At 37.7% G+C, this 12,856-nt stretch overlaps 1 protein-coding gene across 2 annotated transcripts in view; it reads right to left on the bottom strand.

The window, feature by feature from the left end:
- The window catches only part of ZNF565 (zinc finger protein 565), a 31,984-nt gene extending 19,152 nt beyond the window's left edge, over nucleotides 1-12,832 (bottom strand). The window contains exon 1 of one of the 2 annotated variants that reach the window (XM_046681226.1): nucleotides 12,582-12,832. The gene's annotated coding sequence lies outside the window, so the exon portion shown is untranslated. The remainder of the gene's footprint in view (nucleotides 1-12,581) is intronic. The other variant, XM_046681228.1, reaches the window with a different exon arrangement.
- Nucleotides 12,833-12,856: the final 24 nt, after the last annotated feature.

Here is a 12,856-nt window from a genome sequence, read left to right as displayed (position 1 = left end):
TCAGCGTAAACTGCCTCCCGGTGGTTACTGCCATTAATGAGGGAATGGACCATAAATCCCAGGATAGAAAGGGGGCAATAGAGAGAGTTAGGGGTTAATGGGAGAAGGAAAGTGGAACCTTTTGTAAGTGCTTTGTCACAGGAGAAGGTTCTGACAAGTAATAGTTTCTTCTAAGAATTATTAGACAAGAAGGCACCAGATACGTTAGGAATCGGGGTGGGGGGGGAGTATTCAGAGGAAAAAGACACAGAAGAAAGGAATTCTGAAAATAAAGGTCAAAGATATGGAAGAGAGATCCAGAAGACCTAAAATACGTATGAAAGTGGAGAATAAAACAGAACCACTGGAGAAAAAATGAATAAAAGAATATTTTCCAGAGGAAATGAAATATTTGAATCTTTAAATTAAAAAGAATCCCTGACGGCTTACAAAAAATCACAGAGGGCCACACCTGGATGCCTGATTCTGAAATTTTTACTTACCAACAGGATATTCATTCTTCTTAAATGTCCATGGTCTACCTAGAACTCGCTATGCAATACGAGGCTTCGTATGTTCTTTCTGCAATACTCTCCTAGACAGTCACAGAGCTCCCTTTCTCTCTTTACGAAAGTTTCCGCTTAAACTTCACCTCTGTGACCAAACTATTAAAATACTACCCCTTGCCATTCTCTCTGGCCTTCCCTGCTTTATTTTTCTGTATAGCTCTCAGTGCTACTAAAAATTATACTATATATTTGATTGTCAATTATTTGACTCTTCCAACTAAACTTACAAGGAGGGATCTTGTTGATTTTGTTCATTATTAATTCCTCAAGACATAAAATACTGCATGAGAGGCACTCAAACACTGCAATGAATGTACAAGATCGCAGTGAAAACTTTAAGAATGTATCAAAGCAGAAACTTCTCAGACTATTTTTTGTGGTCATATCATAAGCCAAAAAGAAGTTCTAACTTGATAAAATATTTAATTTAAAAAGTGAAATATCTGTAAAAGTATTTCAGACAAATATATTTATATTTTGTGGACACATGACATAAAAGACAAAAAAAAAATGCAAAGAAAAAACAAATATTTGATAAGATTAAAAAAATTCTACCCCAAAACACTAAAATAAAAATGAAAAGAGAAATGATAAAATGGAAAAAAATATCTTAACTCAAAACTCAAATACACAATAAAAATCCTTAATGGATAGTGCTTTTAAAATTAAATTTTCAGAAAAAAGCAATAATTTTAGATAAACGAGCAAAGGATATGCATGGGCAATTCACTAAAATAATAGTGGTTCATCAACCTATCAAAAGTTTTTAAACTTCACTAGTAATGAAGGGAATGCATGTTAAAGCAATAAGGAAATGCCATTTTTATAGTTATCAATTGGCAAAGATTTAAAAGATTGATGATACTCCACGAGAGCATCATGTGAGGAAATGGACACACAGGTTGTAGCTGATGTAAACTTTCAACAAGGCAATGTTAGCAGAAATTAAACGATGTATATCCTCTGATGAAGCAAATCTGTATCTGACACGCTATCCAAAAGGTGTGTGGGGTATATGATGGAGACATGTGGAAAATGGAAACAATTTGGAGAGAACTTAAATATTCTACAAGAGAGGAGTGATTAAATACACTATAGTGTATCCATAAAATGGAAACATTGTTGCCACAAAAAGAATGATACATATCTTTGTTGATGTCAAGATGTTAAACCATGCTGGATGAATAAGGTAGGTAATAAAACAGTACGTGTTGTGTAATCCTATTTTCATAGGAAAAATATACATATGTGTATATATATGTATGTGTGTATGCATAGAAGATGGACTGAAAAGATTTTCAATTAAATTTTTACAAAATTTTTCTCTAAGTGTATAAAAATCCAGGAATCATTGTTTACTTCCGTATTTTCAAATTTTCCCTTAAGCATGTTTTATAATCACAAATAATACAATTAATACCCTCCTGCTTATGGAGGGGTGGATTATAAAAGGAAATATGAATGGAGTGATTCACGAGTGACAGTGGGTGCCTCTGGGAACTTTATGCTGAAGGAGCGTGATTTTCTCCATAGTTCTAGAGCCTTTGAGGGGCGTGTCCTTGAACAATAACTTAAAGCTGCTGACTTCCCACAAAGGATGTGAGCTTTCATATGAAGGGCTTCCTGTTTCCTTAGTCCCCTCACTCACCCGTGCACAGGCCACTTGTTAACCTCTCTCCAACCAGTCCAGGATGTCCTCCTTGCTCCAAAAAGAAATCCCACCTCATTTACAGAAGCTACTTCTTACATATAGAAAAAGAAATGGGTCTTAGCCAATGTGGTAGACAGTACTAATTTAATTACAATAATTTCCAACTGTCCAGTTTTCCTCTCCTTTTAGGCACATAAAATACAACATTTTTTAGCCCCTTGCAGTTAGGCAGGGCCATAAACTGGTTTTGGCCAAAGGAATATAAGCTGAGGTGATGTGTGTCACTCCTGTCTGAGGTACTGGAAAGGCTGTACGATTCTCCAGTCTTTCTATTCCTTGACGTGGTGGCCAACCAGGCTGTGTGTTTCAGATGGTACAGCTATAGGATGGTGGTGTCTCTTTTGGTCTGGGGCCCTGCCTATGCTGATGCACACTGGACATGAAGCACGAGCAAGAAATAAAAAGTTATTCTGTAAGCCACTGAGATTTAGGGGTTGTTTGCTATCACAACATAACAGCCTGTCCTAACCAATACACTAATTCAGCTATACTCTGACTATACACAAATTCAGACTCAGGGCCTTGGTGAACACAAGAAAGAACAATCAAAAAAAAAAAAAAAAAGTCAGAGGAAGCTTCAGAAATAACAGAGCAGAGCTGTCCATTTGCAACTCTATACATCTCAAAGGGATTTTTCACGAACCCACAATGTGAAACAAAAGGCCCTAAACAGGCAGATTATGCGTTATGGGACAAGTTGATCTTGACCTAGCAAAACCGTGCTCCTCTAGATCTCTAACATCAGATCTTTGCACAAATCCCTCTGAGCAAAGTTCAGCCATCTCTACACCACCTAGTAAAGCTCGAACTTACATCCCTGGATTTTCCCTCTCTCTAAATTGACAGACATTTTTATTCTTTAGAGGCCATGGGTCCCACATCACACAGATCATGAGAACTACACATATGCATTTATTTCCACTTTAACCTTAGTAATCTATTCCTGGAAAAGCAGGCGTTCTGACTGAAAACTCTAACCAGGAGCCTTTTCCCCAATATTTAAAATGTGAAAAATATAATGCATCACATTTTAACATAAAACCCCCAAATAATTTCCTAAAATATAATTAAACACAAGAAAACAGGGACTGGCCTGGTGGCGTAGGGGTTGGGTCCAGTGCACTCCACTTCGGCAGCCTGGATTCACAGGACTGGCTCCCTGGTGTGGACCTACATCACTCATCAAGCCGTGCTGTGGTGGTGACCCACATATACAAAATAGAGGAAGACTGGCAACAGATGTTAGCTCACAGCCAATCTTCCTCACCAAAAAAACAAACAACAAAAAAACAACAAAATACCAACATGTAAGAAATAACTATTGTATTAGTCTGAAAATTTCTTAAAACATCACTTCCTGATCACCAAACAACCATTATAGTTACAACTAGTTGCTTTGTCTACAACAACATGGCCTCTCTTAGAGCCATGAATATCTGCACATCCCTTTTGCTAACATGTCAATCTAGGCACTTGTCAAAATATTTACAGGACTCTGATGTTTCACTGATTGTATTTTTGATGTAACTTGGAACTTTTCCTATATGTCATATTTTAAAATGTTGAATTGAATTTTATGGATGTAAACATAAATTCTTCCAGCACAAACATCAACCAAAAATCAATACATTGAGAGATATGTACATTCTTAGGTAATGTTCAGTATTCTGAGTCAGACAATGGCAGATAGCTTAAATAAATGAAAGATTTTTATAAAACAGTAATCCTGAGCACTCACAAATTTAGTAGTAATATAATAGTTAACACAGAAAATGTTTAAGGTATGTACAGTTAGTAGAAAAAATCAGGTTTACAAAATAGCTGGGCATCATGTGGTCCTTTTTGTAAAATACACATATATATCAATATAGACAAGATAGATAGACAAATCCGATGGAAAATATCTGAGATGTTTCATCCTTAAAGATTACCTTCCTCATCTCTGGGTTGTGGTCTTCAATTTTCTTAGTTTTACTTAAGTGTATTGTTTTTCAATAACTAGGTATTAACTTTTAAATATATATTTTAAAATTCTGTTAAATGTAAGCTACTCCCAAACAGCAGATAAAAAAGAAAATACTTTTTTTTTAAACAATCATCCTCTAAATATTAAATAATAGCTCAGGATATTCTAAACACAGTTGTATTCTCACAGAATGGCTTTTGCTACTTTTGCTTCGTCAGCTCCCAATAGTTGCAAACTTCCTGATTTGGAAACTCTATTCCTGTGTGCTGGAGTCCTGCCTGGAAAAGAACTAGAAGTCACTGGGCCATGTCCTGTGTACAAGTGATGCTACCTTTCAGCTCCTCTTGCAGATGGTTTACTACATTTCTGCACCTGCCCTAATGCTCTCCAAACAGCTACAGAATCATCTTGCTCCACTGGTTACATTTTGGATTTCTGACGATTAGAATGAAAACTGCAGGGAACTACAGGGAACTCAGGAAACTAATTCACCACCACAGAGTTCTTATGGGATCCGTTTAACTAGACAGGATACGACATGACAGTGACTGCTCTGGTCACACAAATATCTCCCTCTTATGAATTCTGACAGCATACTGTCAAGGTAAACTAGTGTCCTTATCATCCTTTCCTTTGGACAGTTGCATACTAATTTTATCTCCCTTATTACATTATTTGCAATTTAAAAATAGAGACTACAACTTTATTCCGCCTGAGGAAGATTAGCCCTGAGCTAACATCTGTTGCCAATCCTCCTCATTTTTTTTTGCTTGAGGAAGATTTGGCCTGAGCTAACATATGTGTCAATCTGCCTCCACTTTATATGTGGGTTGCCACTACAGTATGGCCAACAAGTGGTATGCGTCTGCACCTGGGATCCAAACCCGGGAACCAGGGTGCCCAAGCGGAGCATGCACAACTTAACTGCTAGGCCATGGGGCTGGCCCCAACACTACAACTTTTTAAAAGCATTTTGTCTCCCTGAGTTCTAGATTAGGATTTTGCATATATGCAAATTCTTAATAAATGTCTAATATCCTAAAGGAATTCATTATAAAAATACATAAAGTTGTATGCACAAGAATAATTTGGGGACTATTTCACAACTAAAATATAGAGACATAAATATTCTTTAGTAGACAATAAAATGAATAAATCAAGGTGCACTTCAATAATGAAATACTATACAGTGATTTTACAATGTAACTGTACGATAGTCAATGCATTATTAAATGAGGCAGGCAGGTTACAGAATTTATATAAAAGTGACACCACTCTATAAAATCCCACAGAAAAACATTTGAACTATATCTATCAAAATATGAAGAATATTTATCTCTGGATGGCGGAATTACATTTTTTGCAAGTTTCTAGATTTTTGCATTACACTTAGATATTTCATAATAAAAAAATCACAATATTCTTTCCACTTAAAAATAAATAACCGGAGTTGTTGCTGGTATTCATTTTTCTGGAGGTAGAAAAATTAAGAGTAATTGAGTCAATGTCTATGACACAAATGGGGACAAAAATGGAAATCAGTGTGATTGAAACAAATAACATCTAAACAGTCCTTTCAATGTTAACTCATATTCTCTGGTACACTGAGACAGCTTCACTATCCAAAACATTCTGTGAATGACCAATTTTCAAGAACATGCAATTTCCAGATTAAATAAGACAGTGTATGCAAAGCAGAAAGCATGGTGTCAGATATACAATCTCTTCTCCACTTACTCACTAATTAAAAAATTTTTGGATAGGATCTTTGCAAAATTTGAGCACTTTCTTATTCATCATATTGATCATTACAGCTTTTTCATTGTTTTGGTTAACTCCTTATAAGCATATTTTTTATTAGCTGGGTAATATTCCATCATATGAATAAAACAGAGGATGGAACATTCTTCCGTTTCCCTATTGTTGAGTGTAAATTGTGGACATGTCAAAGGCTGTTACTAGGTATCACTGTCTTTGATTTTAGAACCATGGTCCTAATTTTCAAGGGTCATGAATCTCTTTGAAACTCTTCTCAAATCATAAATCTTCTTCCAAGAAAAAAACAAAATGAATAAATATCTATAAAAACGGTGCATACAATTTCATGGAGTCTGCAGAACCCTGACTTCTAAGAACAGGGACCAGGACCTTGTTTAAAACCCTGCTGTAACCATTTACTTACAAACATCAAGTACTACTAGCTATGTTCTTTTATTTTTTATAATTTATCAAAAGAAGAACAGGGATTTGGCCTGAAACAAATTTAAGACTGACTACCCAAAACCCAAAATGCCCAAAATCAAATTAGATCTGGTCACTGAAACAAACTTTTATCTTAGACTTGTGAATCCAGATTTTGTGATAGGTCCCCAGTCATATTCTCTGAAAAGCCAGGCACAGAAGACCTTGTTTATTAGTCCACACTGTGAAAATCAGAAATATCAATAGTGAGTGCTACATGAGCCGGGGTATCTGTGCACAATTATACAGGGGCCATCGCTCATGAATCAACAAATCACAACCCTCCAAAAGACACAGATCTATGCCATCAGAACTCTTGGTTGCAGAAATAGTGAAAAGGAGAAACTGAATAATTTGACAATAAAAAATAAATATCAGAGAACTGGCTGTACCAGACATTAAAATATACTATAAAGCCTCTACAATTAAAACAGTGTGGTAGTAGTACATAAATAGACCAGTAGAACAGAAGACCTAGAAATAGGACCAAGGATATATGGAAATTTAGTATGTGATAGAGATGACATCGCAAATCACTGGGCCAAAGACAAAGTTTTTAATAAATAGTGCTGGGAAAGCTGAGTAGCCACTGGGAAAATATAAAATTAAATTGATACCTCACACCATGTACAAAATTAAACCCCAAATGGATTGGGGATCTAATGTAAAAGATCAATCTACACAGGTATTAGAAGAAATTTACACAGGTAAATTCCTCTTTAATCCTGGGGTTGAGAAAGGCTTTCAAAATCCAGAAGCAGTAAAAGAAAATATTGGTAAATCTGACAATACAATAAAAACTCCACGGCAAAAAAACCATAAAAAAATCAAAAGACAACTGACAAACAGGGACAAAATACTTGCACCATACATCACAGATGAAGGACTAATATTCTTAAAATGTAAAGAATTCTTAAACATTGAGACAAAGCACCAAAAAACTGAAAGAAAAATAGGAAAAAGATAGGAACAAACAATTCAAAAAAAAGATGTAAAAATGGCCCTTAAGCATATGAAAAGATGTTCATCAACATGGTACCGGAAGTCCTAGCCAGAGCAATCAGGCAAGAAAAAGAAATAAAAGGCATCCAAATTGGAAAGGAAGAAGCAAAACTACCTCTGTTCACAGATGACAGGATCTTACATGTAGAAAACCCTGGAGAGTCCACAAAAAAACTGGTAGATCTAATAAACACATTCAGCAAAGTAGCAGGATATAAAATTAACACACAAAAATCAGTTGCATTTCTATACACTAACAATGAACAAGCTGAAAAGGAAATTAAGAAAATAATTCCATTTATGACAGACGCAAAAAGAACAAAATATTTAGGAGTAAACTTAACCAAGGAAGCAAAAGATTTACACATTGAAAACTACAAAATATTAGTGAAAGAAATGAAAGAAGACATAAATAAATGGAAAGATGTCCTGTGTTCAAGGATTGGAAAGTGTAATATTGTTAAGATGCTGCTATGGACTGAACTCTGTCCCTCCCAAACTCACATGTTGAAGCTCTAGCCCCTAATATCACTGTTTTTGGAGATGGGGGCCATTGCTGAAGTAATTAAGGTTAAATGAGGTCATAAGGGTGGGGTCCTGATACGATAGTATTAGTATCCCTATAAGAGACACCAGGGAGCTCACACGCACTCTCTCTCTCTGCCATGTGAGGAAAACAGCAAGCAGGCAGGTGGGCGTCTGCAAGCCAGGAAGAGAGTCCTCACCAGAATCTGACTATGCTGGCACCCTGATCTCAGACTTCCAGCCTCCATAACTGTGAGAAAATAAATTTCTGTCATTTAAGCCACTCGATCTATGGTGTTTTGCTATGCGAGCCTGAGCCGAACAAGACAAATGTCAATACTACCCAAAGTGATAAACAGATTCAAAGCAATCCTTATCAAAACCCCCAAAACAGTGTGGTACTACCATAAAGAGAGATATCTAGATCAGTGAAATAGAATGGAAACCCTCACATATATGGTCAAATGATTTTCAACAAGAGAGCCAAGACCATTCAATGGGGAAAAGGATAGTTTTTTCAACAAATGGGGGTGGGAAAACTGGATAGCTACATGAAAAAGAATGAAGGTGGACCCTTACTTAATACCATATACAAAATTAACTCAAAATGGATGAAAGATCAAAATGTGAGAGCTAAAACTACAAAACTCTTAGAAGGAAACATAGCAGAAAATCTTCATCACATTGAATTTAACAATGATTTCTTGGATATGACAACAAAAGCACAGGCAACCAAAATAAAAATAGACATGTTGTGGACTTCACCAAGATTAAAAACTCTTGTGCATCAGAGGACACTATTAACAGAGTGAAAAGGCAATCTCTGGAATGGGAAGAAATATTGGCAAATCATATATCTGCTAAGGGATTGATACTCATAATGTATAAAGAACTCCTACAACAAAAAACAACCTGATTGAAAAATGGGCAAAGAACATTTCTCCAAAGATATACAAATGGCTAATAAGCACCTGAAAAAGATCCCAATATCACTCATTATTAGAGAAATGCAAATCAAAACCACAATGAAATACCACTTCACACTCATTAGGATGGTTATTATTAAACAAAAAAAAAATGGGAAACAACAAGTGTTAGCAAGGATGTGGAGAAACTGGAACCCTTGTGCATTGCTGGTGGGAATGTAAAATGGTGCAGGAGCTGTGGAAAATGGTATGGTGATTCCTCAAAAAGTTAAACACAGAATTACCATATGATGCAGCAATTCTACTTCTGGGTACATACCCAAAAGAAGCGAACACAGGGACTTGAAGAGATATTTGTAAACCCATGTTCACAGCACTACTATTTACAACAGCCAAAAGGTGCAAGCAACCCAAGTGTCTGTTGATAGGTGTATGGATAAACAAAACGTGGTACATACGTACAATGGATTATTATTCAGCCTTCAAAAGGAAGGAAATTTTGACAACACTACAACATGGATGAATCATGAAGATGTTATACGAAGTGAAATAAGCCAGTCACAAAAGGACAAATACTGTATGACTCTATATGAGGCACCTAAAATAGTCTAATTCATAGAGATGGAAAGCAGAATGGTGGTTTCCACGAGCTGGAGGGAGGGGGGAATGGGGAGTTACCATTTAATGGATAGAGTTTCAGTTTTGGAAGATGAAAAAAGTTCTGGAGATGGATGGTGGTGCTGGCTGCACAACAATATAAATAGACTTAATGCCACTGAATGGTACACTTAAAAATAGTTAAAACGGTAAAATTTATGTATATTTAAATTTTACGTATATTTTTAAGTATATTTAAACATTAAAAAACCCCAAGAAACTAATGAGGTTGGTTACCTCTAATGGGTGAGTGGGAACAGTGTAGAAAGAATGGGGGAATGGGATTGGGAGAGAAGAAATGACGGAAGAGTGATTGGGTAGATGTTTTTGTCTAATTCTGACTTTTAGAACCATGGTAATGTTTCACATACTCAAAAAATAATTAAAATCAACCAAGATGTGTGTATAAGGGGAAACCCAAAATAAAATACAAACAGTGACAAATGAACCTGTATTACAAAGGAGTGACATTACCATACAGAAGGGTGTAAGGAAAACTGTTCTTACACTGTATACTGTAAGACTAAAGACAAAAAGAACTGTATGGGGTATGGAGGTATGGGTTAGCAATTCTTTCTTTTCTTTTCTGAGGAACATTCGCCTTGAGCTAACATCAGCTGCCAATCTTCCTCTTTTTGTATGTGTGCCCTGTCACAGCATGGCCACCGACAGATGGGCAGTGTAGGTTGGCACCCAGGAACCAAACCCGAGCCACCAAAGCCAAGAGCACCGAATTTAACCACTTATCCACCGGGGCTGGCCCAGCAATTCTTAAACTGCATTCTACTCAGGACTGAGCAAATAAATTAAATTAATAAATGGAGTGTGGTTAATGAGAGTCAAGTTTTTCCACTATCAGAGAAGAGAGATACAAAAAAGGAAATGGAGAAGGCTAGAATAAACAGTTTGGTGCTGAACTGGAATTGGAGATATCATACGAAATCACGGATTATCTATATAGGGATAGATATGTGTGCGTAGAGATACACACATTTCTAGCTGAGAGGACCTAGATGCAGTGACATCCCAGTAGCAATGAACATATCTAATCTTCTTTTCTAAATATCATTTTCTAACAAAAGGAGTCAATGCTCCCTGGGAAATTTGCTGGCTCCAGGACTGGGGCTGGGAAAGTACATACATTATCAGCCTTGTGGTGCCAGAAAATAAGAAAGTGCTAAAAAAAAATAAAGGGGATACATCGAAAGGACACAGGTAGTCAACTTGAAGGGGCTCCCCATGGCCAAATCTGAGACAATTTGAGCAAGAAAAGTGATAGTAATGGATTATAACCTATAGCATAAAAAAAAAATCCAGTCCATACTTATACAAGTAATTTAGTAAATAAATGGAGGAGAAGGAAAATCTAACAGTAGGATTCTAATTAATAAATATAGATGGAAGGATGGAAACAAAAAAATCACCGTTTGGCAAATAGCTGGTAATAATATTTTCGGGCAAGAATTCTCAGTGGATGTGAAGATTAGTAGGCGGAAGTAGTATGAGGAACAGGGTATTTATATAGGGTTAAAGTATTTCTCTACAAGACATATATTAATTATAATGGGAAAAACAGTGACTTTGCAGCAATTTGCCCGACACCACTTCAACCAAGTTATTAAAGTTAACACCACTAATAATGAGACAAACTGACCTCATGGGTCTCCTGATATAATGCACTGAGGAGAACACATCACTTTTGGGGTATTCTTGCCCCAAATACATACTCTGAATTTGATCATGAGGAAGTATCAGACAACTTCAAATTGAGGAACCTTCTATAATGCAGAATCTACAAAATAAATGGCCAGTTCTCTTCAAAAGTGTCACGGTCATGAAAGACAAAGATTGAGGAACTGTGCCAGAGCAAAGGAGACTAAGAAGATTTACCAACTAACTGCAACATATGATCCCGGAATGGATCCTTGTCCAGAAAAAGGACACTAAGGGACACTGATGAAACTAGAATAAGGTTTGTAGATTAGTTAGTAGTAGTGTATCAATGTTAATCTCCTGCTTTTGATTGTACTGTGATTATGTAAGATGGTAACATACAGAGAAGCTGGGTTAAGAGTATATGGGACTTCTATTTGTGCAACAGTTTTAAGTCTAAAACACACCCACATATTTGGTGCTGCACAAATGGTCAGTGCCACACAAACACAACCACACATCCACTCGAGACATATAAGGACACAACCGCACAAACACAGACACCTCCACACCCTAATACACAGTAACAATCTCACACCCACTAAGAAGGCACACACAGTCACACAATCTACTCTCCAGCGGCGACAAAGTCACTCTTATACAGGATTATCACACCAAAAACCACAAATGCCCCACACACTCACAATCATGTTCCCACTTGGGAGGGGACACACAACCACTGGCACTCTACTCCAGCCCACTCAACATCAACCAGTCATAACTGAACATTCACTCTAGAGATACACACAGTCACACTCACACAGGCAAAGACATCCCACACTTGGACACGCAGCAGCGTTTCAAGACAAACTCTAAGGGAAACAGCAGGGTTACATATGCAGCGTCACCACAGTCATAGACACACGACAACTGCACACAGTACCACACACGGCCACAATATCATACACCCAAAACCATACACCCACCTTAGAAACACGTAATCATAATCACACAGACACCTGCACCCATCTCACAGTCACAGGTGCACTCACCCTCCCAAGAACTAGGCGTACAGTCACACACAGTACACAACAGGGACACAAGCAGTTATCATCCCCACAGTCACAAGGACTCCACACCGCAACACACAGCACCGCACATGGTTACACAAACACAACCAGACATACATCCTGGAGACAGGCAGTCACCACTGCACTCACAGGCACCCACACCTGGTCACACAGCCACAGACTCCTTCAGAATCTCGCATCCTCAGCCCGCTCCCGCCTGCGCGCACAAACGCAAAGTTCTGGACACGCCCCATTCCCGCCCTGGACTCCCAGACCCCTCACCTTCTGCCTCCCCTTAGTCGCGTCCGGGTCCCTGCAGAGCTCACCATCTCGCCACGACGTCAAGAGAGACGTAACGTTGGGCCGCTGTGGACTCTGGGAAACGTAGTCCAGAGCCAGACCAGGCACGGACAAGATGGCGTCCTTGTACCTCAGAGTCTGAGTTTGGCCCGTCTGAAACTGCGCCCGGGAGGCTTCAAAGATGGAGTCCTCGCTCCAAACCTCCCACCAGGCTTGAGCTGATTTTCCTCCAAGGCAAGTACTCACTTGGAGAGCCC

This window comes from Equus quagga, chromosome 13, assembly GCF_021613505.1.
Source record: "Equus quagga isolate Etosha38 chromosome 13, UCLA_HA_Equagga_1.0, whole genome shotgun sequence".
Taxonomy (NCBI): Eukaryota; Metazoa; Chordata; class Mammalia; order Perissodactyla; family Equidae; genus Equus; species Equus quagga.
Note: the sequence above shows the minus strand (reverse complement) of the source record. Positions and strands in the feature narration are given on the sequence as shown.